Raw genomic sequence first — 23,643 nt, 5'->3', positions numbered from 1 at the left:
TTAGAACTCAGATGACCTGCTTTTATTGGATAGAAAAATAGTAGTCAGAAAACAAACAGTACTTTTTAGCCACCAAAAAGATCACTTCTGAGAATAATTGGGGAGTCATTTGGAAGCAAGTGACACTGTGGCCTGTGGAACCCAAGGGTCTGGCTCTGTCTCCTTTTAATTCCATACTGGCAACCTTTCTGTTCTTACCAGGTGTCATCAGCTCCCTCCTGCCATTGTTCCTTTGCATGGGCGGTTCCTTCTACCCAGAAGGGCTTCCTTCTGCTCTTCCTCTTGTCAGCTCTCACTTGACTTTTAGATATCAGCCATGTTTCTCTGCCTTAGAGCTAAAATGTTTCTACATAAATAGAACTCTTTAGAACAGAAAAGGGGTAATATTCATCTGAAGCACTCTTGCTGCTCAAAAGACATCATCAATTCTGGTCTGTTGCCCATTAAATCTGCTTTTAGTTGCCTTTATGTTTCCTTTCTAATCAGAACTGGCAAATCTAAAGTAAAATTTCCCATTACCTTGTTTATAGTTTAGTAAACTGTAGTTCCATATCTTCAGAATAGAATACAGCCAGAAGTTTGGATAGACTTTTTACTTGGATGTGGAGAGGAGAGGAAGATGAGTTTGCCTTTCGAGGGTTGTTAGACTATTCCTGCTTGTTCTCCATCATCCGTAGGAGAAAGAGTGAGAGAATAAAAACTGCCACTGCACAGCTTGCGGGATCTTAGTTTCCTGACTCGGGATCGAACCTGTGCCCTCTGCAGTGAAAGCTCGGAGTCCTAACCACTGGACCGCCAGGGAATTCCCTCTGTTTATGGGGAACTTGTAATGTTACAAGAACACTTTCTTTAATATAGATAAAAAAAAATTTTATTATTGCCTTTCATTTTGATGGTTTTCTTTTTGTTCCTGCTTTGTCTGTTTTAATGTCTTGCCTCTTCACAACAGTATATTATAGGAGTTACCCAGAAAGTCCCAAGGAAGTTATATATAGAATAAATGAAAACTGTCATCCAGCCAGGGGCAACAGGCAAAGTCTTCTTTGCCTTAACTCAAACTCTGCCTTTAAGTTGTTTTACTTTAGATAACTTATTTTTTAATTAAATAGAATTGGAAAGCTCCAAGAAGGAAACAACCATAGTGGAGAAACCCATAATCAAAAGAGGAGGTACTTTGGGCTTCCCTGGTGGCGCAGTGGTTGAGAGTCTGCCTGCCGATGCGGGGACACGGGTTCGTGCCCCGGTCCGGGAAGATCCCACATGCCACAGAGCGGCTGGGCCCGTGAGCCATGGCCGCTGAGCCTGCGCGTCCGGAGCCTGTGCTCCGCAACGGGAGAGGCCACAGCAGTGAGAGGCCCGCGTACCGAAAAAAAAAAAAAAAAGAGGAGGTACTTTAATAAGACCTGCAAGCCCTATGACATTTTATTCAAAATATAGTGCATTTCTGTGTTTGGGTACATTATTCTAGACCCATAAATCTTATCAGATTCTCAAAGACCCCAAAAGGGAAATGAATCTTATTCTAAAACTTAAAAAACACTGTGTACTTAGGAAATTCTTAGAGTCCTAGGAAGTTGCATTGGATTTCCTCTGAGGTTCTTTCCACTCTTAAGATTTTTAGAAATCTCTGAGGCTCTGTGGGATGTGCTTGCTGGTACAGAGCTGAACACCAAAGGGTAGACAGAGAACGGAGCCTGCAAACAGAAGGGGAGGTTAGAGAGAAAAGAGAATAACCAGTTCTTGAGTTAACATACTCTGGGAGTTACATGGCTCTGTCTACCATTCAGATGTGACCTTAATTTTTTCAAAGGCTTGTCCATGCACCCTTCCAGAGCTGAAGAAAAAATAGAGACTCAGCTGAGAATTTACCATAAGGAGTCATTGCAGGTCTAAATTGATGCACTTTATTTATTGTACCCTTAGACTGGTCCTTATGCCCATATTTTATTTTGTGACGTTCTTGTTATTGTTATTTTTGAGGGAGTTTGTTTTTGTTTTAAGGGAAGAACTGACCTTTGGCAACCTAATTCCTTGCTAGTAAACTGGTGCAGTCATCTAAGTATGTGTGATATTCTCTCTGCCGCAAGCCAGCATTGTGTTTATGGTACCAATTGAATGTCCTGAAGGTTGCATAGTACTATGATTATAATGACTTCTTTTTTTTTTGGCTGTGTTGGGTCTTCGTTGCTGAGCACGAGCTTTCTCTAGTTGCGGCGAGCCAGGGCTTCTCATTGCGGTGGGCAGGCTCTAGGCACGCGGGCTTCAGTGGTTGGGGCATGCTGGCTTAGTAGTTGCGGCAGGTGGGCCCTAGAGTGCGCGGTCTTTGGTATTTGTGGCACGTGGGCTCAGTAGCTGTGGCTCGCGGGCTGTAGAGCGCAGGCTCAGTAGTTGCAGTGCACGGGCTTAGTTGCTTCGTGGCATGTGGGGTCTTCCTGGACCAGGGATTGAACCCACGTCCCCTGCATTGGCAGGTGGATTCTTAACCACTGCGACACCAGGGAAGTCCCCATAATGGCTCTTCAGGCAAGCAGTTTGATTTAGAATTCACCAGTCATTTAAATTTATTAAATTATAAATATTGTTACTCTGTAAGTGCCAAGAAACAGATCACTTAGAAACAGTTTGTATTATGTTGGTGCTCTTTTCATGATTTAAATGTGAAAACTGTTAGGTACTAAATTGAAATGCTCTGTTTTTACCTTGAAGAAGATCTGTAATGTCAGCAAATTATATCTTCGAATGTTTGGGAGAATAAATGTTTGCCAAAGGCAAGGGAGGCTTACCTGATTTCAGGCTGACTGATTTGTTTACTTGAACCTTATGTATCACTACAAGGTTTTTAATAGCAAATTCAGAAATTCACAGACTAATATAATTGTGTAGATGGAGCCTTATAATCAATAGCAAATGTTAAAAAGTTCTTTTCATGGGAAGTTTTTTGGTGGTAGACTGCTAAATGATGGAGAATTAGTATGTAGTATGATGACTGTTAATTTTAGGGAAGACTGAAGTTTCAGAAAAGGTAGTGAAACTGAAATGGAGACACAGGGTAGTCATTATCTGAATATTTAAGTCACCAGAAGTGTAAGACCATCTTTAGTCACTAAGACTTCCCAAATGTGTTGACCCTAGCACATTGGTTTTAATGTATGATTTACCAGCAAAAGGGGAAATGCACAAAACTATGGTTGTAACTTCAAAAACCCAACTTACAGGGAAAACCTACACAAACATACATAGTCGTAAAATGAACTTAACAAACAGTGCTTTATGGGGGGAAACAAGTACAGAGTAGGAGTTAGGAGACCCGGGTTCTTGTCTGTGCCTGGCTCACTTGGGATTTAGTCTGTCAGAGATTAAGTCCATCAACTGTAAGCATGAGGCTGGGAGACTGTGCTCTCCAAGGGCTCTCCCAACTCTAAGAGCTTGATAATTCCCTTAATTATGTTTGGGTAAAATTTCGTCATTAGAAGGAGCCGCATTGGGTGTACGTACTGTTGTTAGATACTTAGCCTAATATCCAGTAAGCAATCTTTAGTACATGCCTTCATGCCATTGAGAGCAAAACTGTTTGCCAGAAAGTAATCAGTGAGCCTCTAAATTTATGGGTTGCATTCACCATTATTTCCTTATGCAATTCAGTGACTTTATCTCTTTTCCAATCTTTAACCACTTTGGTATTTAATGCTGGTGACCACACATTTCTCAAACTTCTTCCCTTAACTTTCACATCTTTTTTCTTTTTTAATACAAAAAAGTGTCTGCTTACAAATATAAATATATATGATTACTTACATATATATGATTAATAAAATAAGCCACATTTCAGCCCTCACACCACTCACACACTCCGCAGCATCATTGTTAGATTTACAATTTGGAGGAGTGTGTTTACTTCCTTTCTTTTTTTTGGCTGCACCGTGCAGCCCCCTACATCGGAAACGCGGAGTCCCAACCGTTGGACCACTAGTGAAGTCCTTGCTTTTAAAATTTTTTGAATTTATTTGTTTGTTTATTTACTTATGGCTGCATTGGGTCTTTGTTGCTGCATACGGATTTTCTCTAGTTGCGGCGAGCGGGGGCTACTCTTCGTTGTGGTGCGCGGGCTTCTCATTGTGGAGCACGGGCTCTAGGTGCGCAGCTCAGTAGTTGTGGCACACGGGCTTAGTTGCTCCGTGGCATGTGGGATCTTCCCGGACCAGGGATCGAATCCATGTTCCCTGCATTGGCAGGTGGATTCTTAACCACTGCGCCACCAGGGAAGTCCCGGAAGTCCTTGCTTCTTAAGCAGTTTAGGAAAGAAGTGTTAAACTTCCTGTGACTTGCTTGTCTGGTGCAAGTTGCCCTGTTCTCTCCTCCCCTTGAACTGTTGATGTTCCTTCAGGCCTCATCCGGACCTCCGCTCCTCCTGTCTGCTAACCAACTAAACCAGACAGGCAGTGCCTGCATCTAGAAGTCCATACTCCCTGACACGATCATCACTGTCACTCAACTCCTTAACCATTTTCCTCATCATTTCCCGTCCAGTTAGGTTGGTTGCCTTATTATCCCTTTTGGGCTACTGTGCAAATCCTTGCTGGCATGAATCTGTTCCTTTTGTGCTGCACCTGGAATGCCCTCTGCCTATCCTGATCCTGTGTGTCTCTTGGCCCTGATTTGAGTCTTGCTTTCCCACTCATCTTTCTCCAGCTATTATTAGTGCAGGTGGATCTGAACATTTTCCTGATATTTCCTGAATTTATGTATAACAAATGCTCAATTATGAGATATAAAATTATTGTTTTCTTATACATTGATCTTGTTGCTCTGTTATTACATATTCCTATATATATTACAATGTTGGATACATAATACTCAATACACTGTATTTTTTTAACTTTTTTTTCCAGCATCTTTATTGGAGTATAATTTTGTTTAAAATTTTTATTTATTTATTTATTTATGGCTATATTGGGTTTTCATCGCTGCGTGAGGGCTTTTCTCCAGTTGCGGCATGTGGGCTTCTCATTGCGGTGGCTTCTCTTGTTGCGGAGCACAGGCTCTAGGAGCGTGGGCTTCAGTAGTTGTGGCTCACGGGCTCCAGAGCGCAGGCTCAGTAGTTGTGGCGCATGGGCTTAGTTGCTCCCACGGCATGTGGGATCTTCCCGACCAGGGCTCGAACCCGTGTCTGCTGCGTTGGCAGGCAGATTCTTAGGCACTGCGCCACCAGGGAAGCCCTATTGGAGTATAATTGCTTTACAGTGGTGTGTTAGTTTGTGCTGCATAATAAAGTGAATCGGCTATACATATACATATATCCCCATATCTCCTCCCTCTCGCGTCTCCCTCCCACCCTCCCTATCCCACCCCTATAGGTGGTCACAAAGCACCGAGCTGATCTCCCTGTGCTATGTGGCTGCTTCCCACTAGCTATCTATTTTACATTCGGTAGTATATATAAGTCCACGCCACTCTCTCACTTAGTCCCAGCTTACCCTTCCCCCTCCCTGTGTCCTCAAGTCCATTCTCTATCTCTGCGTCTTTATTCCTGTGCTGGCCCTAGGTTCTTCAGAAACATTTTTTTTTTTTTAATTCCACATACATGTGTTAGCATATGGTATTTGTTTTTATCTTTCTGACTTACTTCAATCTGCATGACAGATTCTAGGTCCATCCACCTCACTACAAATAACTCAATTTCATTTCTTTTTATGGCTGAGTAATATTCCACTGTATATATGTGCCACATCTTCTTTATCCATTCATCTGTCAGTGGACACTTACATTGCTTCCATGTCCTGGCTATTGTAAATAGAGCTGCAGTGAACATTGTGGTACATGACTCTTTTTTACATCTTTATTGGAGTATAATTGCTTTACAATGGTGTGTTAGTTTCTGCTTTATAACAAAGTGAATCAGTTATACATATACATATGATCCCATATCTCTTCCCTCTGGCGTCTCCCTCCCTCCCACCCTCCCTATCCCACCCCTCTAGGTGGTCACAAAGCACTGAGCTGATCTCCCTGTGCTATGCGGCTGCTTCCCACTAGCTATCTATTTTATGTTTGGTAGTGTATATATGTCCATGACACTCTCTCGCTTTGTCACAGCTTACCCTTCCCCCTCCCCATATCCTCAAGACCATTCTCTAGTAGGTCTGTGTCTTTATTCCTGTCTTACCCCTAGATTCTTCATGACATTTTTTTTTCTTAAATTCCATATGTATGTGTTAGCATACGGTATTTGTCTTTCTCTTTCTGACTTACTTCACTCTGTATGACAGACTCTAGGTCTATCCACCTCATTACAAATAGCTCAACTTAGTTTCTTTTTATGGCTGAGTAATATTCCACTGTATATATGTGCCACATCTTCTTTATCCATTCATCTGATGATGGACACTTAGGTTGTTTCCATCTCTGGGCTATTGTAAATAGAGCTGCAGTGAACATTTTGGTACATGACTCTTTTTGAATTATCGTTTTCTCAGGGTATATGCCCAGTAGTGGGATTGCTGGGTCATGTGGTAGTTCTATTTTTTTTTAGTATTTTAAGGAACCTCCATACTGTTCTCCACAGTGGCTGTATCAATTTACATTCCCACCAACAGTGCAAAAGGGTTCCCTTTTCTCCACACCCTCTCCAGCATTTATTATTTGTAGATTTTTTGATGATGGCCATTCTGACTGGTGTGAGGTGATAACCTCATTGTAGTTTTGATTTGCATTTCTCTAATGATTAGTGATGTTGAGCATTCTTTCATGTGTTTGTTGGTAGTCTGTATATCTTCTTTGGAGAAATGTCTGTTTAGGTCTTCTGCCCATTTTTGGATTGGGTTGTTTGTTTTTTTGTTATTAAGCTGCATGAGCTGCTTATAAATTTTGGAGATTAATTCTTTGTCAGTTGCTTCATTTGCAAATATTTTCTCCCATTCTGAGGGTTGTCTTTTCGTCTTGTTTATGGTTTCCTTTGCTGTGCAAAAGCTTTGAAGTTTCATTAGGTCCCATTTGTTTATTTTTGTTTTTATTTCCATTTCTCTAGGAGGTGGGTCAAAAAGGATCTTGCTGTGATTTATGTCATAGAGTGTCCTGCCTATGTTTTCCTCTAAGAGTTTGATAGTTTCTGGCCTTACATTTAGGTCTTTAATCCATTTTGAGCTTATTTTTGTGTATGGTGTTAGGGAGTGATCTAATTTCATACTTTTACATGTACCTGTCCAGTTTTCCCAGCACCACTTATTGAAGAGGCTGTCTTTTCTCCACTGTACATTCCTGCCTCCTTTATCAAAGATAAGGTGACCATATGTGCATGGGTTTATCTCTGGGCTTTCTATCCTGTTCCATTGATCTATCTTTCTGTTTTTGTGCCAGTACCATACTGTCTTGATTACTGTAGTTTTGTAGTATAGTCTGAAGTCAGGGAGCCTGATTCCTCCAGCTCCGTTTTTCTTTCTCAAGATTGCTTTGCTACTCAGGGTCCTTTGTGTTTCCATACAAATTGTGAAATTTTTTGTTCTAGTTCTGTGAAAAATGCCAGTGGTAGTTTGATAGGGATTGCATTGAATCTGTAGATTGCTTTTGGTAGTAGAGTCATTTTCACAATGTTGATTCTTCCCATCCAAGAACATGGTATATCTCTCCATCTATTTGTATCATCTTTAATTTCTTTCATCAGTGGCTTATAATTTTCTGCATACAGGTCTTTTGTCTCCTTAGTTAAGTTTATTCCTAGATATTTTATTCTTGTTGCAATGGTAAATGGGAGTGTTTTCTTGATTTCACTTTCAGATTTTTCATCATTAGTGTATAGGAATGCCAGAGATTTCTGTGCATTAATTTTGTATCCTGCTACTTTACCAAATTCATCGATTAGCTCTAGCAGTTTTCTGGTAGCATCTTTAGGATTTGCTATGTATAGTATCATGTCATCTGCAAACAGTGACAGCTTTACTTCTTCTTTTCCGATTTGGATTCCCTTTATTTCCTCTTCTTCTGATTTTTGTGGCTAAAACTTCCAAAACTATGTTGAATAGGAGTGGTGAGTGTGGGCAACCTTGTCTTGTTCCTGATCTTAGTGCAAATGCTTTCAGTTTTTCACTGAGGACGATGTTGGCTGTGGGTTTGTCATATATGGCCTTGATCATGTTGACGAAAGTTCCCTCTATGCCTACTTTCTGCAGGGTTTTTATAATAAATGGGTGTTGAATTTTGTCGAAAGCTTTCTCTGCATCTATTGAGATGATCATGTGGTTTTTCTCCTTCACTTTGTTAATATGGTGTATCACGTTGATTGATTTGCGTATATTGAAGAATCCTTGCATTCCTGGAATAAACCCCACTTGATCATGGTGTATGATCCGTTTAATGTGCTGTCGGATTCTGTTTGCTAGTATTTTGTTGAGGATTATTGCATCTGTGTTCATCAGTGATATTGGCCTGTATTTTTCTTTCTTTGTGACATCCTTGTCTGGTTTTGGTATCAGGGTGATTGTGGCCTCGTAGAATGAGTTTGGGAGTGTTCCTCCCTCTGCTGTATTTTGGAAGAGTTTGAGAAGGCTAGGTGTTAGCTCTTCTCTAAATGTTTGATAGAATTCGCCTGTGAAGCCATCTGGTCCTGGGCTTTTGTTTGTTGGAAGAATTTTTTTTTTTTTTTTTGCGGTACACGGACCTCTCACTGTTGCGGCCTCTCCCATTGGGGAGCACAGGCTCCGGACACGCAGGCCCAGCAGCCATGTCTCACGGGCCCAGCCGCTTCGTGGCATGTGGGATCCTCCCGGACGGGGGCACGAACCCGTGTCCCCTGCAACGGCAGGCGGACTCCCAACCACTGCGCCACCAGGGAAGTCCTGTTGGAAGGTTTTTAATCACAGTTTCAATTTCAGTGCTAGTAATTGGTCTGTTCATATTTCTGTTTCTTCCTGATTCAGTCTTGGCAGGTTGTGCATTTCTAAGAATTTGTCCATTTCTTCCAGGTTGTCCATTTTATTGGCATAGAGTTGCTTGTAGTAATCTCTCATGATCTTTGGTATTTCTGCAGTGTCAGTTGTTATTTCTCCTTTTTCATTTCTAATTCTATTGATTTGAGTCTTCTCCCTTTTTTCCTTGATGAGTCTGGCTAATGGTTTATCTATTTTGTTTATCTTCTCAAAGAACCAGCTTTTAGCGTTATTGATCTTTGCTATCGTTTCCTTCATTTCTTTTTCATTTATTTCTGATCTGATTTTTATGATTTCTTTCCTTCTGCTAACTTTGGGGGTTTTTTGTTCTTCTTTCTCTAATTGCTTTAGGTGCAAGGTTAGGTTGTTTATTCAAGATGCTTCCTGTTTCTTAAGGTAGGATTGTATTGCTATAAAGTTCCCTCTTAGAACTGCTTTTGCTGCATCCCATAGATTTTGGGTTGTCGTGTCTCCATTGTCATTTGTTTCTAGGTATTTTTTAATTTCCTCTTTGATTTCTTCAGTGATCACTTCGTTATTAAGTAGTGTATTGTTTAGCCTCCATATGTTTGTATTTTTTACAGATCTTTTCCTGTAATTGATATCTAGTCTCATAGCATTGTGGTCGGAAAAGATACTTGATACAATTTCGATTTTTTTAAATTTACCAAGGCTTGATTTGTGACCCAAGATATGCTCTATCCTGGAGAATGTTCCATGAGCACTTGAGAAAAATGTGTATTCTGTTGTTTTTGGATGGAATGTTCTATAAATATCAATTAAGTCCATCTTGTTTAATGTATCATTTAAAGCTTGTGTTTCCTTATTTATTTTCATTTTGGATGATCTGTCCATTGGTGAAAGTGGGGTGTTGAAGTCCCCTACTATGAATGTGTTACTGTTGATATCCCCTTTTATGGCTGTTAGTATTTGCCTTATGTATTGAGGTGCTCCTATGTTGGGTGCATAAATATTTACAATTGTTATATCTTCTTCTTGAATTGATCCCTTGATCATTATGTAGTGTCCTTCTTTGTCTCTTGTAATAGTCCTTATTTTAAAGTCTGTTTTGTCTGATATGAGAATTGCTACTTCAGCTTTCTTTTGGTTTCCGTTTGCATGGAATATCTTTTTCCATCCCCTTACTTTCAGTCTGTATGTGTCTCTAGGTCTGAAGTGGGTCTCTTGTAGACAGCATATATATGGGTCTTGTTTTTGTATCCATTCAGCCAATCTGTCTCTTTCGGTGGGAGCATTTAGTCCGTTTACAGTTAAGGTAATTATCGATATGTATGTTCCTATTCCCATTTTCTTAATTGTTTTGGGTTTGTTATTGTAGGTCTTTTCCTTCTCTTGTGTTTCTTGCCTAGAGAAGTTCCTTTAGCATTTGTTGTAAAGCTGGTTTGGTGGTGCTGAACTCTCTCAGCTTTTGCTTGTCTGTAAAGGTTTTAATTTCTCCATCAAATCTGAATGAGATCCTTGCTGGGTAGAGTAATCTTGGTTGCAGGTTTTTCTCCTTCATCACTATAAATATGTCCTGCCAGTTCCTTCTGGCTTGCAGAGTTTCTGCTGAAAGATCAGCTGTTAACCTTATGGGGATTCCCTTGTGTTATTTGTTTTTTTTCCTTTGTGGCTTTTAATATGTTTTCTGTGTTTTTAATTTTTGATAGTTTGATTAATATGTGTCTTGGCGTATTTCTCCTTGGATTTATCCTGTATGGGACTCTCTGTGCTTCCTGGACTTGATTAACTATTTCCTTCCCCGTATTAGGGAAGTTTTCAACTATAATCTCTTCAAATATTTTCTCAGTCCCTTTCTTTTTCTCTTCGTCTTCTGGAACCCCTATAATTCGAATGTTGGTGCGTTTAATGTTGTCCCCGAGGTCTCTGAGACTGTCCTCAGTTCTTTTCATTATTTTTTCTTTATTCTGCTCTGCAGTAGTTACTTCCAGTATTTTATCTTCCAGGTCACTTATCCGTTCTTCTGCCTCAGTTATTCTGCTATTGATCCCATCTAGAGTATTTTTAATTTCATTTATTGTGTTGTTCATCATTGCTTGTTTCATCTTTAGTTCTTCTCGGTCCTTGTTAAATGTTTCTTGCATTTTGTCTATTTCCAAGATTTTGGATGATCTTTACTATCATTATTCTGAATTCTTTTTCAGGTGGACTGCCTATTTCCTCTTCATCTGTTAGGTCTGGTGGGTTTTTATCTTGCTCCTTCATCTGCTGTGTGTTTTTCTGTCTTCTCCTTTTGCTTATCTTACTGTGTATGGGGTCTCCTTTTTGCAGGCTGCAGGTTTGTAGTTCCCGCTGTTTTTGGTGTCTGTCCCCAGTGTCTGAAGGTGGTTCAGTGGGTTGTGTAGGCTTCCTGGTGGAGGGGACTAGTGCCTGGTTCTGGTGGATGAGGCTGGATCTTGTCTTTCTGTTGGGCAGGTCCACGTCTGGTTGTGTGTTTTGGGGTGTCTGTGAACTTATTATGATTTTAGGCAGCCTCTCTGCTAACGAGTGGGGTTGTGTTCCTGTCTTGCTAGTTGTTTGGCATAGGGTGTCCAGCACTGTAGCTTGCTGGTCGTTGAGTGAAGCTGGGTGCTGGTGTTGAGATGGAGGTCTCTGGGAGATATTTTTGCCATTTGATATTATGTGGAGCTGGGAGGTCTCTTGTTGACCAGTGTCCTGAAGTTGGCTCTCCCACCTCAGAGGCACAGCACTGACTCCTGGCTGCAGCACCAAGAGCCTTTCATCCACACAGTGCAGAATAAAAGGGAGAAAGAGTAGAAAAAGAAAGAAAGGAAGGAAGGAAGAAAGGGAGGGAGGGAGGGAGGGAGGGAGGGAGGATGGAAGGAGGGAAGGAAAGAAAGAAAGAAAGAAGGTAAAGTAAGATAAAATAATTATTAAGAAAAAAAATTTTTTTAAAAAAGAAAAAAAAACAAGACGGATAGAACCCTAGGACAAATGGTGAAAGCAAAGCTCTACAGACAAAATCTCACACAGAAGCATACACATACACACTCACAAAAAGAGGAAAAGGGGAAAAAATCATAAATCTTGCTCTCAAAGTCCACCTCCTCAATTTGGGATGATTCATTGTCTATTCATGTATTCCACAGATGCAGGGTACATCAAGTTGATTGTGGAGCTTTAATCTGCTGCTCCTGAGGCTGCTGGGAGAGATTTCCCTTTCTCTTCTTTGTTCTCACATCTCCCGGGGCTCAGCTTTGAATTTCGCCCCGCCTCTGAGTGTAGGTCGCCGGAGGGCGTCTGTCCTTCTCTCAGACAGGACCGGGTTAAAGGAGCCACTGATTCGGGGGCTGTGGCTCACTCAGGCCAGGGGGAGGGAGCGGCATGGAGTGCGGGGCACACCTGCGGCGGCAAAGGCCGGCGTGTCATTGCAGCAGCCTGAGGTGCGCCGTGCGTTCTCCTGGGGAAGTTGTTGCTGGATCCCGGGACCCTGGCAGTGGCGGGCTGCACAGGCTCCCCGGAAGGGGGCTGTGGATAGTGACCTGTGCTCGCACACAGGCTTCTTGGTGGCGGCAGCAGCAGCCTTAGCGTCTCATGCCCATCTCTTGGGTCCGTGCTTTTAGCCGCGGCTCACGCCCGTCTCTGGAGCTCCTTTAAGCAGCGCTCTTAATCCCCTCTCCTCGCACACCAGGAAACAAAGAGGGAAGAGAAAGTCTCTTGCCTCTTCGGCAGGTCCAGACTTTTCCCCAGACTCCCTCCCGGCTAGCCGTGGTGTACTAACCCCTTGCAGGTGTGTTCACGCCACCAACCCCAGTCCTCTCCCTGCGCTCCGACTGAAGCCCAAACCTCAGCTCCCAGCGCCGCCCGCCCCTGCGTGTGAGCAGACAATCCTCTTGGGCTGGTGAGTGCCGGTTGGCACTGATCCTCTGTGCGGGAATCTCTCTGCTTTGCCCTCTGCACCCCTGTTGCTGTGCTCTCCTTCGCGGCCCCGAAGCTTTCCCCGTCCGCCACTCGCAGTCTCTGCCCGTGAAGGGGCTTCCTAGTGGGTGGAAACCTTTCCTCTTTCACAGCTCCCTCCCACTGGTGCAGGGCCCATCCCTATCCTTTTGTCTCTGTTTATTCTTTTTTCTTTTGCCCTACCCAGGTACGTGGGGACTTTCTTGCCTTTTGGGCATCTGAGGTCTTCTGCCAGCGTTCAGTAGGTGTTCTGTAGGAGTTGTTCCACGTGTAGATGTATTTCTGGTGTAGTTGTGGGGAGGAAGGTCATCTCCGCGTCTTACTCTTCCACCATCTTCCCCTCATCCCCATGACTCTTTTTGAATTACGGTTTTCTTAGGGTATATGCCCAGTAGTGGGATTGCTGGGTCATATGGTAGTTCTATTTTTAGTTTTTTAAGGAACCTCCATACTGTTCTCCATAGTGGCTGCATCAATTTACATTCCCATCAACAGTGCAAGAGGGTTCCCTTTTCTCCACACCCTCTCCAGCATTTGTTTGTAAATTTTTTGAAGATATCCGTTCTAACTGGTGTGAGGTGATACCTCATTGTAGTTTTGATTTGCATTTCTCTAATGATTAGTGATGTTGAACATGCTTTCATGTGTTTCTTGGCTGTCTGTATATCTTCTTTGGAGAAATGTTTATTTAGGTCTTCTGCCCATTCTTGGGTTGTTTGTTTTTTTGATATTGAGCTGCATGAGCTGCTTGTTAATTTTGGAGATTAATCCTTTGTCAGTTGCTTCATTTGCAAGTATTTTCTCCCATTCTGAAGGTTGTCTTTTCATCTTGTTTATGGTTTCCTTTGCTGTGCAGGAGCTTTGAAGTTTCATTACGTCCCATTTGTTTTTCGTTTGTTTGTTTTTTGCAGTACGCGGGCCTCTCACTGTTCTGGCCTCTCCCGTTGCGGAGCAGAGGCTCTGGACGCGCAGGCTCAGCGGCCATGGCTCACGGGCCTAGCTGCTCTGCGGCATGTGGGATCTTCCCGGACCGGGACACGAACCCGTGTCCCCTGCATCGGCAGGCGTACTCTCAGCCACTACGCCACCAGCAAAGCCCCCATTTGTTTATTTTTATTTTTATTTCCATTTCTCTAGGAGGTGGGTCAAAAACAATCTTGCTGTGATTTATGTCAGGGAGTGTCCTTTCTGTGTTTTCCTCTAGGAGTTTTATAGTTTCCAGTCTTACATTTAGGTCTTTAATCCTTTTTGAGTTTATTTTTGTGTATGGTGTTAGGGAGTGTTCTAATTTCATTTTTTTACATGTAGCTGTCCAGTTTTCCCAGCACCACTTACTGAAGAGGATGTCTTTTCTCCACTGTATAGTCTTGCCTCCTTTATCAAAATAAGGTGACCATATGTGCGTGGGTTTATCTCTGGGCTTTCTATCCTGTTCCATTGATCTGTATTTCTGTTTTTGTGTCAGTACCATACTGTTGATTACTGTAGCCTTGTAGTATATTCTGAAGACAGGGAGCCTGATTCCTCTACCTCCATTTTTCTTTCTGAAGATTGCTTTGGCTACTCAGGGTCTTTTGTGTTTCCATACAAATTGTGAAATTTTCTGTTCTACTTCTGTGAAAAATGCCATTGGTAGTTTGATAGGGATTCCACTGAATCTGTAGATTGCTTGGGGTAGTATAGTCATTTTCACAATGTTGATTCCTCCAATCCAAGAACATGTTATATCTCTCAATCTGTTTGTATCACCTTTAATTTCTTTCATCAGTGTCTTATAGTTTTCTGCATACAGGTCTTTTGTCTCCTTAGGTAGGTTTATTCCTAGGTATTTTTTTCTTTTTGTTGTTTCCTTAATTTCTCTTTCTGATCTTTCATTCTTAGTGTATAGGGATGCAAGAGATTTCTGTGCATTAATTTTGTATCCTGCAACTTTACCAAATTCATTGATTAGGTCTAGTAGTTTTCTGGTAGCATCTTTTGGAGTCTTTGTGTGTAGTATCATGTCATCTGCAAACAGTGACAGCTTTATTTCTGTTCCGATTTGGATTCCTTATATTTCTTTTTCTTCTCTGACTGCCGTGGCTGAAACCTCCAAAACTATGTTGAATAATAGTGGTGAGAGTGGGCAACCTTGTCTTGTTGCTGATCTTAGTGGAAATGGTTTCAGTTGTTCACCATTCAGAATGATGTTGGCTGTAGTTTTGTCATATATGGCCTTTATTATGTTGAGGTAAGTTCCCTCTATGCCTACTTTCTGTAGTGTTTTTATCATAAATGGGGGTTGAATAATGTTACAAGCTTTTTCTGCATCTGTTGAGATTATCATATGGTGTTTCTCCTTCAGTTTGTTAATATGGTTTTTCACATTGATTGATTTGTGTATATTGAAGAATCCTTGCATTCCTGGGATAAACCCCATTTGATCATGGTGTATGATCTTTTTAATGTGCTGTTGGATTCTGTTTCCTAGTATTTTGTTGAGGATTTTTGCCTTTGTTTTCATCAGTGATGTTGGCCTGTACTTTTCTTTTTTTTTTTTGGCTGCATTGGGTTTTTGTTGCTGCCTGTGGGCTTTCTCTAGTCATGGCAAGCAGGGGCTACTCTTCCTTGTGGTGCTCAGGCTTCTCATTGTGGTGGATTCTCTTATTGCAGAGCACGGGCTCTAGGCTCGTGGGCTTCAGTAGTTGTAGCATGTGGGCTCAGTAGTGGCTCGTGGGCTCAAGAGTTGTGGCTTACAGGCTCTAGAGCACAGGCTCAGTAGTTGTGGTGCATGGGCTTAGTTGCTCTGTGGCATGTGGGATCTTCCCAGTCCAGGGCTCAAACCCGTGTCAGCCTCATTGGCAATCGGATTCTTAACCACTGCGCCACCAGGGACGTCCCTGGCCTGTAGTTTTCTTTGTGACGTCTTTGTCTCGTTTTGGTGTCAGGGTGATGGTGGCCTCATAGAATGAGTTTGGGAGTGTTCCTCCCTCTGCTATATTTTGGGAGAGTTTGAGAAGGCTAGGTGTTAGCTCTTCTCTAAATGTTTGATAGAATTCACCTGTGAAGCCATCTGGTCCTGGGCTTTTGTTTGTTGGAAGATTTTTAATCACAGTTTCAATTTCAGTGCTTGTGACTGGTCTGTTTATATGTTCTGTTTCTTCCTGGTTCAGTCTCGGAAGGTTGTGCTTTTCTAAGAATTTGTCCATTTCTTCCAGGTTGTCCGTTTTATTGGCATATAGTTGCTTATAGTAATCTCTCATGATCCTTTGTATTTCTGCAGTGTCAATTGTTGCTTATCCTTTTTCATTTCTAATTCTATTGATTTGGGTCTTCTCCCTTTTTTCTTGATGAGTCTGGCTAATGGTTTATCAATTTTGTTTATCTTCTCTAAGAACCAGCTTTTAGTTTTGTTGATCTTTGCTATTGTTTCCTTCATTTCTTTTTCATTTATTTCTTATCTGATCTTTATGATTTCTTTCTTTCTGCTAATTTTGGGCTTTTTTGTTCTTCTTTCTTTAATTGCTTTAGGTGTAACTTTTGGTTGCTTGAGATATTTCTTGTTTCTTGAGGTAGGATTGTATTGCTGTAAACTCCCTCTTAGAACTACTTTTACTGCATCCCATAGGTTTTGGGTCATCGTGCTTTCATTGTCATTTGTTTCTAGGTATTTTTTAATTTCCTCTTTGATTTCTTCAGTGATAGCTTGGTTATTAAGTAGTGTATTGTTTAGCCTCCATGTGTTTTTTTTTTTTTTTAGAGTTTTTCCTGTAATTGATATCTAGTCTCATAGCGTTGTGGTCGGAAAAGATACTTGATACGATTTCAATTTTCTTGAATTTACTGAGGCTTGATTTGTGACCCAAGATATGATCTATCCTGGAGAATGTTCCATGAGCACTTGGGAAGAAAGTGTATTCTGTTGTTTTTGGATGGAATGTCCTATAAATATGAATTAAGTCCATCTTGTTTAATGTATCATTTAAAGTTTGTGTTTTCTTATTTATTTTTATTTTGGATGATCTGTCCATTGGTGAAAGTGGGGTGTTAAAGTCCCCTACTATGATTGTGTTACTGTCTATTTCCCCTTTTATGGCTGTTAGCATTTGCCTTATGTATTGAGGTGCTCATCTGTTGGGTGCATAAATATTTAAAATTGTTGTATCTTTTTCTTGGATTGATCCCTTGATCATTATGTAGTGTCCTTTTTGTCTCCTGTAATCGTCTTTATTTTAAAGTCTATTTTGTCTGATATGAGAATTGCTACTCCAGCTTTCTTTTGATTTCCATTAGCATGGAATATCTTTTTCCATCCCCTCACTTTCAGTCTGAATGTGTCCCTACATCTGAAGTGGATCTCTTGTAGACAGCATGTTGGTGGGTCTTGTTTTTGTATCCATTCAGCCAGTCTGTGTCTTTTGGTGGGAGCATTTAATCCATTTACATTTAAGGTAATTATCGATATGTATTTTCCTATTACCATTTTCCTAATTGTTTGGGGTTTGTTATTGTAGGTCTTTTCCTTGTGTTTCCTGCCTAGAAAAGTTTTTTTAGCATTTGTTGTAAAGCTGGTTTGGTAGTGCTGAATTCTCTTAGCTTTTGCTTTTCTGTAAAGGTTTTAATTTCTCTGTCTAATCTGAGTGAGATCCTTGCTGGGTAGACTAATCTTGGTTGTAGGTTTTTCCCTTTCATCACTTTAAGTATGTCCTGCCACTCTCTTCTGGTTTGCAGAGTTTCTGCTGAAAGATCAGCTGTTAACGTTACGGGGTTTCCTTGTATGTTATTTGTTGTTTTTCCCTTGTGCTTTTAATATTTTTTCTTTATATTTAATTTTTGATAGTTTGATTAATATGTGGCTTGGCGTGTTTCTCTTTGGATTTATACTGTATGGGACTCTCTGCACTTCCTGGACTTGAATTAACTTTTCCTTTCCCATGTTAGGGAAGTTTTCAACTATAATCTCTTCAAATACTTTCTCAGTCCCTTTTTTTTTCTCTTCTTCTTCTGGGACCCCTGTAATTCCAGTGTTGGTGCGTTTACTGTTGTCCCAGAGGTCTCTAAGACTGTCCTCAATTCTTTTTTCTTTATTCTGCTCTGCAGTAGTTATTTCCAATATTTTGTCTTCCAGGTCACTTCTCCGTTCCTCTGCCTCAGTTTTTCTGCTGTGGATTCCTTCTAGAGACTTTTAAATTTCATTTATTGTGTTGTTCATCATTGTTTGTTTGCTCTTTAGTTGTTCTAGGTCTTTGTTAAACGTTTCTTATATTTTCTCCATTCTAGTTCCAAGATTTGGGATCATCTTCACTATCATTACTCTGAATTCTTTTTCAGGTAGACTGCCTATTTCCTCTTCAATTGTTTGGTCTGCTGGGTTTTTACCTTGCTCCTTCATCTGCTGTGTGTTTTTCTGTCTTCTCATTTTGCTTTTCTTACTGTGTATGGGGTCTCCTTTTTGCAGGCTGCAGGATCCTAGTTCCCGTTGTTTTTGGTGTCTGCCTCCAGTGGCTAAGGTTGGTTCAGTGGGTTGTGTAGGCTTCCTGGTGGAGGGGACTAGTGCCTGTGTTCTGGTGGATGAGGCTGGATCTTGTCTTTCTGGTGGGCAGGACCGTGTCTGGTGGTGTGTTTGGGGGTGTCTGTGACCTTATTATGATTTTAGGCAGCCTCTCTGCTAATGGGTGGGGTTGTGTTCCTGTCTTGCTAGTTGTTTGGCATAGGGTGTCCTGCACTGTAGGTTGCTGGTTGTTGAGTGGAGCTGGGTCTTAGCGTTGAGATGGAGATCTCTGGGAGAGCTTTCGCCATTTGATATTACATGGAGCCAGGAGGTCTCTGGTGGACCAGTGTCCTGAACTTGGCTGTCCCACCTCACAGGTACCGGCCTGACACCTGACCGGAGCACCAAGACCCTGTCAGCCACATGGATCAGAAGAAAAGGGAGGAAAAAAAGAAAGGAAGAAAGAAAAAATAAATAAAATAAAGTTACTAAAATTAAAAATAATTATTGTGCTTCCCTGGTGGCGCAGTGGTTGAGAGTCCGCCTGCCGATGCAGGGGACATGGGATCGTTCCCCTGTCCGGGAAGATCCCACATGCCGCGTACTGGCTGGCCCGTGCGCATGACCGCTGAAGCCTGTGCGTCTGGAGCCTGTGCTCTGCAATGGGAGAGGCCACAACAGTGAGAGGCCCGCATACTGCAAAAAAATGATAATAGTAAATAAATTATTTAAAAAGTTAAAAAGTAGTAAAAAACGAAAAAAAAAAAAGAAAGAAGAGAGCAACCAGACCAAAAAAACAAATCCACCAATGATAACAAGTGCTAAAAAGTATACTAAAAAAAAACAAAAACAAAAAACGGACTGGCAGATCCGTAGGACAAATGGTAAAAGCAAAGCTATTCAGACAGAATCACACAAAGAAGCATACACGTACACACTCTCAAAAAGAGAAAAAGGAAAAAAATATATCTCAAAAAAAAAGGAGGAAGAGAGCTACCAAATCAATAAACAAATCTACCAATGATAACAAACTCTAAACACTAAACTAAGATAAACATAAAACCAGAAATAAATCCGATGCAGAAAGCAAACCTCAAGTCCAAAGTTGCTCCCAAAGTCCACCGCCTCAATTTTGGGATGATTTGTTGTCTATTCAGGTATTCCAGAGATGTAGCGTACATTAAGTTGATTGTGGAGATTTAATCCGCTGCTCATGAGGCTGCTGGGAGAGGTTTCCCTTTCTCTTCTCTGTTCGCACAGCTCCTGGGGTTCAGCTTTAGATTTGGGCCCACCTCTGCGCCCACCACGCCTGAGGGCGTCTGTTCCCTACCAAGATGGGATGGGGTTAAAGTAGCAGCTGATTAGGGGGCTTTGGCTGTCTCAGGCCGGGGGGAAGGAGGGGTGTGGAATGTGGGGTGAGCCTGCAGCAGCAAGAGGCTGGCGTGACATTGCAACAGTCCCTGAGTTGCACGTGTGTTCTCCCAGGGAAGTTGTCCCTGAATCACAGGACCCCGGCAGTGGCGGGCTGCACAGGCTCCCGTGTGTGGAGCCTGGTGTGGAGAGTGACCTGTGCTTGCACACAGGCTTTTTGGTGGCTGCAGCAGCAGCCTTAACGTTTCATGCCCGTCTCTGGTGTCCGTGCTGATAGCCATGGCTCACGCCCATCTCTGGAGCTCCTTTAGGCAGTGCTCTGAATCCCCTCTCCTCGTGCACCCTTTTGGGAGGTCTGAGGTCTTCTGCCAGAGTTCAGTAGGTGTTCTGTAGGAGTTGTTCCACATGTAGATGTATTTCTGATGTATTTGTGGGGAGGATGGTGATCTCCACATCTTACTCCTCTGCCATCTTGAAGGTCTCCCTCTAACTTATTTTTTAAATTGAGGTATAATTGACATGTAACAGTTTCAGATGTACAACATAATAATGTGATATTTGTATATATTGTGAAATGATCCCTTTATTTGGTATTAGAGACTGTACAGTGCTGTGGGAGATTTTAAAGGAAGGTTAGTAGCATCAGAGATGGGGAGTCAAGAGAAATTTTCATACTGAATATAGCTTGTCGTGTTAATTTCATGGCCTTTATCTGGGAATAGGAACTAGTAAATTCCAAACTTGATCTACTACCCCTTCATTCTCTAAGATGTCCATGCAGAACCCTCCTCTTGATACTGCTTTAGGGCTTAAGGTCAGTAAGAATGACTCCTTTAATAAGTTTGGAATAGGTCTTGTAATGACTTGTCACTGATTGCTTCTGGCCCAGCTGGATCCTGCCCTTTTCTTAGGGAGAGTAGATAAGCAGTCTGTCTCTCTACTACAGATAAGATTTTATTGTCTTATAGCCTGCACTGATGAGTGTTCCTCATAATCTCATTATTGTAGAGAAGAATGGTTCAAGATCAACTATTCTCACACCCCTATTAGAGTTTTAGGCTCATATCTTCTCATAGTTAATTGACTTTCATACACCTCAGGTGTATTTTGCAAATGTCTCATAGAGAAACTCCTAAAACTTGGACAAGATTTAACATAGAGTCAAGAATAAAGCAAATGGAATATTAAGACATTTGGTATCTTATTATACTGTAGACTTATAAAAACTCCTCTTGTAATTATAATTACAGGTGAAGAAGTACTTTTACACAATGACCTTTTGGGACTTGGCTTGGTGTGTCGCTTTATCCTGTGGTGCGGTGACTGGGAACGCCTCGCCTAACATCTGTCTGATGTGAGGAAGTTGTTTGGGATATTCTGGACCATTTTATGCCTCATTAACTTACAGGAAATCACAGCAATAGGACCTATTTTCGTCCTTACATGCATTCTTTTTCAGTTGTGGGAATATATGAATTTTGTATTGCCAACAGGAAGGGGGAAATCCCTTAGAGGTTTAGATGCCAATTTGGATTTGACTTTTTTAACTTTTTATTTTGAAATAATTATAGAATCACAGGAACTTGCAAGAACAAAATGTAAAGGGAGGTCCTTTGCATCCATGTGTGTGTGTGTGTGTGTGTGTGTGTGTGTGTGTGTGTGTGTGTGTGTACCTCTATGCTCTTTTATCAAGTGTAGCTTCCTTAATCACTGCTGCAATCAAGAATCAGAACTTTTCCATCAGACTTCCCTGGTGGCGCAGTGGTTAAGAATCCACCTGCCAGTGCAGGGGACATGGGTTCAATTCCTGGTCCGGGAAGATCCCACATGCCGCGGAGCAACTAAGCCCGTGCACCACAGCTAGTGAGCCCGCGCATCTAGAGCCCATGCTTCGCAACGAGAAGCCACCGCAACGAGAAGCCTGCACACCGCAATGAAGAGTAACCCCTGCTCGCCGCCACTAGAGAAAACCCACACACGGCAACGAAGAAATATTGCAGCCAAAAAATAAATAAATAAATGAATAAAAATTAAAAAAGAAAAAACAAAACTGTTCCATCACCATGTGGTTCCCTCGTGCCACCCCTTTATAGCCACACCTCTCCCCTCTCCCCTGGCCACCCACTAATTAGTTCTCTATCTCTATAAGCTTTGTTATTATATAAATGGAGTCATGCAGTATGTAACCTTTGGAGATTGGATTTTTTTCACTTTGCATAGTTCTCTGGAGACTCATCCAGATTGTTGCATATACCAAGTTTGTTCCTTTTTATTGCTAAGTAGTATTCCATGGTATGGATTACCACAGTTTGTATAACCATTGAAGGACATCTGTAGTGTTTAGAGTTTGGGTCTCTGATGAGTAAAATGTTACGAACTTTCATGTATCAGTTTTTGCAGGAACGTAAGTTTTCATTTCTCTTGGTCATATACAGAATGTAGGAATGCAGTTGCTGGGTCATATGGCAGTTGCATGCTTAGTTTTTAAAGAAACTGCTAAACTGTTTTCCAGAGTGGCTGTACCATTGACCTCTGATTTGATGAAAGTGTTTCGTAGGATAAAATTTTGATTGCCTACTTAACGTATGTGTTGATTTTGGTAGCAGTTTTATTGCCATTAATATATCTGGTAGCTCCTGCTGGCCTGACTTGTGTGAGACGGCATTTCCCAAAAGGCTTTGACTTGGGTCATCAGTCATTTTGATGGTTTAATACCCAGAAGGAAATTCCCTTAGCTTCTACAAAACCCACACAAACTGCACAAGTGAATCTCTTCTCTCTCTTCCTTCCTATTTCTAGAGAAGAGTTAGCCTCACACCTTGAGCCCTGAATCTTGCCTTTAGAGATCCTCTTTTCTTTCTCTGTCTTTAGACATCTTACAGGTTTCTGTCTAAGCATTTAAACATGCTCAGTTCTCTCCTGTCTTGAAATTCCTTTCCCTTTGACCTCATCCACTACTACCCTTTATCTGGCCACTCAAAGCTGCACTGGGTGACTGGGCTGTCTCTATTGCACTGCCTTGTCCAGCCCTCACTTCCAGTGTACAGTATAGTAATCTAGGTTGCCTCCCTGAGCACACTGAAATGGTCCTGTTGATGTCACCAGCAACCCTGTAGCTCAGTCTCATGTAAGCGTTTCAGTACTGTGAGTAGCATTCAGCACTCTTGATTACTTGCTCTGAGTAGAAATACTTTTTTCTTGATCGACTACCCCTTGGACTGCTGCTCCTAATTGTCCTTTGCTGTTGTCTCCCCCTCTGCTCATCCCTTAAATCTTGGGGTTCCTCACAGTTCTGCAGAGGGCCGACTTTCCTCATTCTGGGTAATCTCCCACATCTTAGTCTCCACCTCAGACCTGTCCCCTGAGCTCCAGACCCATATATCCTTTTGCCTCCTAGCCAGCTCCACCTAACTCTTCTGGAATTTATTCTCTTCCCAGCACCCTTGCCTCTTAAAAAGAAGAAGAAAAACTCTTCTTTCTTCAGTGAGGCACCAGTGTGTTAATACCACATCACACAACAGTGGGAGCGCTGTTAAAACCACCTGCATTTAATTGAGTTGCCAAATTAGCCAGAGATAACTGTTCTCCATTAAATACAAATGCATAAAAATTATACTTAAAAAAAATTATTTATTTAGCTGCGCCGCGTCGTAGTTGTGGCACGTGGGATCTTCACTGCCACGTACGGGATCTTCATTGCAGCATGCAAACTCTTAGTTGCAGTATGGGGGATCTAGTTCCCTGACTAGGGATTGAACCCCGGCCCCCTGCATTGGGAGTGCAGTCTTAGCCACTGGACCACCAGGGAACTCCCCAAAATTATACTTTTTATGGCCAGTTAAATAACTGCAAGACTAAAATTGAATGTGAAAAGGAATTGTTTCTATGAAAATAAATTGAATGCTTTGGAAAGACGAAAAAAGCTACTAAAATACTTGCAGTGGAATTAAGTAAGAGCAAGGCAAC

At 41.7% G+C, this 23,643-nt stretch overlaps 1 protein-coding gene across 1 annotated transcript in view; it reads left to right on the top strand.

Annotated features, from left to right (window-relative positions):
* Positions 1-23,643, top strand: part of CMTM6 (CKLF like MARVEL transmembrane domain containing 6) — a 52,107-nt gene that overhangs the window by 1,126 nt on the left and 27,338 nt on the right. The window lies entirely within an intron of this gene.

The sequence above is a fragment of the Delphinus delphis genome, chromosome 10 (assembly GCF_949987515.2).
Source record: "Delphinus delphis chromosome 10, mDelDel1.2, whole genome shotgun sequence".
NCBI classification, from domain to species: domain Eukaryota; kingdom Metazoa; phylum Chordata; class Mammalia; order Artiodactyla; family Delphinidae; genus Delphinus; species Delphinus delphis.
Note: the sequence above shows the minus strand (reverse complement) of the source record. Positions and strands in the feature narration are given on the sequence as shown.